The following is a 6,000-nucleotide window of genomic DNA, read 5'->3' on the forward strand; positions in this document are numbered from 1 at the left end:
AGGCATTGATAAGGGTGAATGGATTCTTTAAGCATATATAGAGTATTTCCTAGCTATAATTATTTATGTAATTAAATTAAAGTTTACTTATGGGACTATTTAGGAAATCCCTATAACTAATAAATTTTATCATCTTTTTAGCATCCTCTAAAAGACCATGTATCTAACTCTAGAAGAATACCATTTAACCTACATTTACATTTAACACATACCTTGATAACATTCTTTATAATTTTTAAATGTTAAATCACAAGGTATAAAATGGTTTAAATTGACAACATACATCATCAGATTATATTACTTAAACATTTAGTATATACTTTTACTATGTAGGACATCATAGAACATGTGTATATTATAACATCCTTATAATAACTCTCCTAATATATTTCTACTATACATATTCTTAACACTAATTAATTACCCTAATTATCCTACCAACATTGCTCCTTTCAATAATACTAGTGTCAACTATTCACTCTAACCAAATATAGTAAGTAACTTGTTAACTACTACCTAGTTAATTTTAATTTTATATAGTAATAATACATGCCTCTTAATAATTCCTACCATCTACAACCATAGTAATACTACTAAGATACTACAATCTTCTATCTTTCTAATCCTACTTATTCTAACCCATCTTCCTATCTATCCCAAGCACCCTTTTAAATATACCCAATAAAAACCTCAACTATTTATTATTTTGTTGATTTTAGCTCACTCCAAGTATTAGACCCTAAAATAAATTCCTAACTCCTAAATACCAATCTCATTCCTACATCCTCTCTAACTAGCTTTACCATTGATAACTATATTTACAATGTCATCCCAATGCCACCTACCAACTTGAATGCTAGTAGCCTTTGGAGGGGCATTGGGAGGTGAGACATATGAGGACATGGGATTCATGCATTCCCCTCCTCCCAAGGAAATTCCTATTAAAATTCCTTTATCCTAAATTCACGTGGAGGTTAGGTGACCTATCTCTTCCCTTGCTCGGATTACAACAACTCTACTCCTCGTACACCCCTTTTAACATCGCAAACTCTTCCCATCATAAATCATGGGTCAAGAATAAAATGCATATCTTGGCATGTATATGGAGGATGGGATAATACATCCCATCCTTTGTAGCCCTTTTGAGCACCTAAGTGAAGGCGCCATGGAGATGGAAGAAATTTCATTATTTGAAAAGGTCCCTTTTCTAAGTAAAATGAAGAAGCATTCTTTTTTTTTTAAATATTTTTTCCCAAGCTTCACATATACTAAGGGTATGCATTGGGGAAAGGCTCACGGCCCTATGAAAAAATTGTTTTCTTATTCATGAGATGGAGTATTAGTTATCAACTAGGAAGGTAATTGGACCAGAAAAAATAGTTCCAAAACTATTCATAAGATGGCTTATGTATATAGTATACTCCTTGGGTGGTCAAATCACTTAGGAAAAATATGTTATAGGTCATGCATATGGTAGATAAATATTATTATATTGAACTATATTAGGCATTGGGCCATTTTTCTCATCACCATACAAAATCTAGAGAGCAAAATGCTCACTTCCAGATTTTGTTTTCTCATGTATGCTTGTGCAATAACTTCCACTTGGTTTATTTTCCCATACTTAAAATATTGTGTCATGGAGTTTGGCTAAGTTAAGAAGTTCAATTTTAATACTAACACTCTGGTAATGCATCAATTAATAGATATATTAAATCTCTTAAACTATTATAGAATACAAACTGAAAACCTTAACAAAAAATGTTTCATACTTACTATCTTAGTTCCAATTCCTTTCTCATATTGAACAAGGTCAATAATGAAATCAATTAATTTTTTTCTTATATTGAAAACTAAAGGTAATTTACTATCATTTAAGTATAATTAGGGGATTTCATACATGAGACATCAAATATGAAAGGTGCTTTCCTTATTTTGTCGAATGATTCAACAATGTAGATGACTCACAAATGTTTAACCAATCCTATGAACATTAATAACCTTCTATTTGAAAGTTGTTTATTGCACTCTCCCAATTATAACTACAATAATACATTAACCATTCCATTTCAATAAGCCTAAATTCATATTGAAGGAAACTAAAATACAATTTCAATGGCTATCTCCAAATTCTTGCATTGCTTCACACAACATACTTCTCAACAATTACATAAAATGAAATCACAATCAGCTACAATGCTAAAAAAAAATGGTCATGGTTTGAGCACCTAACTTGGTTCAAGCTAATGGTAATGATAAATGATGAAGAGCTCCCTTAGCCTCCCTCTAAAAACCTAACTATCTCTAAATATAGAGTGGGTGAACACCCCACTAGTTTGTCCAAGACTTTCTAAAAAGGCCATCCCACTAACTAATTTAGCAAAAACACCAAGCCACTTCCTCTTACAAACTTGTCTCCCCCTAATTTTTCTATTTTTGACTTAATGGAAACATGGGAAAGAGATCATGTGACAACTCCATTTTCGAATTGATGGAAGAAGGGATTGGTAAAGGGGCCCCCTAGGCTACCTAGGCATTAACATGGTCAAAATTAGGTCCCTAACATGTTATACTATCATATGGGTAGCTCATTTTCACATAAAAGACACTTTGAGACCACCTAATGACCCTTCAAAACCCTAGTCAAGTCTAAATTCGAATTTCCTTTGATAATGACCCATCCTACCCCTTATCAAGTGGGTTTACTTAATCATTAATAGGGTAATCAGTTTTAGGGTAAAATGCCACCATGAACAAAATTCTAGATGACATGTCATTAATACACAAAATCCACAAGTGTCAAGTGACACATAAAAGCACATTCCATGTCATCATGACATGTCCTTAATGCATCTTTGAGATTAACAATTTCACACACAAGCAAGCTTACATTTATGAAATAAAATACATCACAATGAGGCTTTTGAATCTTCCAAAGATTCACCTTGGCTAAACTATGTTCACATAGGTTTGGAACTTGTTTCCCCAAAATATTTCCATGGTTCCACTTCCTACACACTAAACTTGAGCATTAGTAGTCCAAGGAGGTCATACAAAATACATATCATAATTGCCTATGAATTTAAATGTTACATAATCCATATTAACATAATTCACTAGAATTCTTTTACTTAATCATGTCAAATAAGACATTCAAATGTTCAAATATCAAAATTTGCACATCACATTTAATCATAAATCATCATAATTGATTTAAAATTTTGCATCACATCATAATCCTTCTCCTATCATAATGATGAAATGTTGAATCTATATTGCTAAATCAGCTAACCTGAAAATTAGTTCTGATTACATACCTTAGATCAAAACTACCAAAATGTAATCATTACAACTATTATACTTGATTCAATTAAAAATAGTTTGATTACTAACACTATCTTGTTATCATTATGAGATATTACATGATAAGGAATATGTCTCTAAAATCACTAATGTCAAGAAATCAGGATGTTCTCATAATCATGTTTTCATAGGTTCAAAATCAGTCATTAGGTAAGCCCATTATATTTTTTAGTCAATATATTATATTATCATCTTAATCATCATTCATTCTAGCCTATCCACCTAATACTGCTTTTGCAACAAATGACTTATTATATTTGCATCATGTTGAGCTCTACCAAATAGGCCTTTATCTAAATTAATAGCAATTTATATCTATAATTATTATTAGTACTCACAAGGGGAGGTGTTAATTAATCTTTTCACCATGGCCTCTTAAAACAACTATCCTAATAGGTTATAACATACTACGAACCCATTGGCATAGTTTTCTAAGTTATAACATCTTGAGTTTTTATTCCATAGGGTCTTAGCTTACCAACTTGATAAAATTTTGAATATGATACTTAAGACAATAATGACTACAATGTACATCAGTCTTAATAAAATCATAGGTCCAATATTAATAAGAAGGATGCCAGTCATGACATACCTAAATTTGGGAACCTACTTATCATCATTCTATCATAAGGTGTATGGTAATAGTCTATAATTCACATACCTTGCATGAGAGACAAAGACATGACATCTCACCTCCTTATGCTTCCTAGTTTTGACCATACTCATGTTATTTAGGGTTTATAATATGGTACTGCGGAGGGGCCTTACAAAAGGAGACCCACCTAGTGTGTTATCTATGATACCACCACAAGTTTTAATGATACAATATGTAAGGTGTTGCTACACTTATAAGGTAGGAAGTATAGGAGACATGGAAATCAGAGAATTGTATGGAAAACTGTGTGAAAATGAAGTGTTGAAAGAGGAAAACAAAATTGTAGAGAGAAAAGGGTTAACTTGTGCCCTAGATTTTCCTAACATATTCAAGATAGAGTGGATTAAGAGAGTTCTTAGTAGAATACATGAAAACTTAGTATCGTTAGAAGACAACCCTATCAAGATCACAAAGAGGATTATTCAAAGAGTAACAAGGTATCCTGTCCTAGATATAAAAAGGACTATGAGGAGTGATGCAAAAGAGGAAATTGAAAACAATACATGGGAATTATGGAACAAGAGAGGGATGACAATAGATATAATAACTAATCCACTAATTGCATTTGCAGTTAGAGTCATTGCACATAAATTCTTTCAATCCTATAGATTGAATAGTGTACCATGTAAAGCTATGGATTTAGGCTATAAGATAGTAAAAAATGACCATTCTCATGACGTTTCCAAGTTATAACTCCAACAATTATCAAAAAACTTGGGAGTCATAAGAACGAAAAAAAGTGTACAATGAAAATTTGGTTAAATACTTGTTTGTATATTTTTTTATGTATAGAACACTTTTCCCTTATTTGGTAAAGTTACTTGGAAGACCAACAAGTCTATTGTAGTGTAGATTGGAAAATACATAGAGCAACTTGGAGATATTTTGAGACTGTAATGACAAGTTATTTTGAAGATTTCAAGAAGTCAATGAAACAAAGACTAAGAATACCAATGAATACCAGTGTCACTGGTAGAGAAACATTTCAATGATGTTTTTTTTTTGGTTGATGTTGATTTCACTTATATTCAATTTATTTTTCCAAGGGTTAGATGGCCCAGTTCATTGCCTTATGAAATTAATGTGGATGAGGCATCTACAACCATCACTTCTTTACTGGCAAAGGAAGTAGATAACAAGACTACTGCATTTGGAAATTATGATGTATCCAAGTCTAAAATCACAATGGACTTGAAGACAACTTATGTGATGAGGAAGAAGAAAAAAATTATAAAAAATCTCAAGGAACAATTTGGTGAAGAGGTAGAAGGAGATGAAGAAAAAGAGGATAATGAAGATGATGAAGAAGATACACCTACCCAAGCACCACTTTCTCTCACATAGGGTCAAGGTGAGGACCAAGGAGAAGAAGAAGTAGAATTTGATGAAGGTGTTGAGGGAGAAGAAGCCAATGAAGTAAGTATTACTATAGAAAATAAAATAATCCAATAGAAAGAAAACCCAATAAAGTTGTGAAACCTTCACAACAAAATCCTACATTTTATGTCACCAAGGATAGCACAAGAGCTATTGCTAAGAAGACTCAAGAAGTTGAGAAGTCTAAAGGCAAAAGAGCTACAACAGCTACTAAGGAAGATGAACCTAAGTAGAGAAAAAGGAGGAAATATATAGCTCTAGCTAAATAAAATAAGGTGAGGACCGAGTTAGATGGCATTAGTCAATTTCAAGTGGTAAGCCATAATCCCTCTTCTAATTTGGACAACTTTTGTGATAATATAAAAAAACACTATTGATTTATCAAGGTTCACACATGTTGAGTTTGACAAACTTGGTAAAATAGAATTGAATAAGGTTGAAGAATCTGTGTATAAAATGATGGCCATATTCAAGAATACCCCTATTCATCTTTCCAACTCTTTACCCAAAATCCTATATGATAGAGTTGAGAAAAGATGGCAATTTAGTTTAAATAGTGAAAGCAATATTAGGGAGACTACTCTTGCTAGAGTAATCCCAGAATT

This window comes from Cupressus sempervirens, chromosome 5, assembly GCF_028749045.1.
Source record: "Cupressus sempervirens isolate cs-2001-9-10 chromosome 5, ASM2874904v1, whole genome shotgun sequence".
NCBI lineage: Eukaryota > Viridiplantae > Streptophyta > Pinopsida > Cupressales > Cupressaceae > Cupressus > Cupressus sempervirens.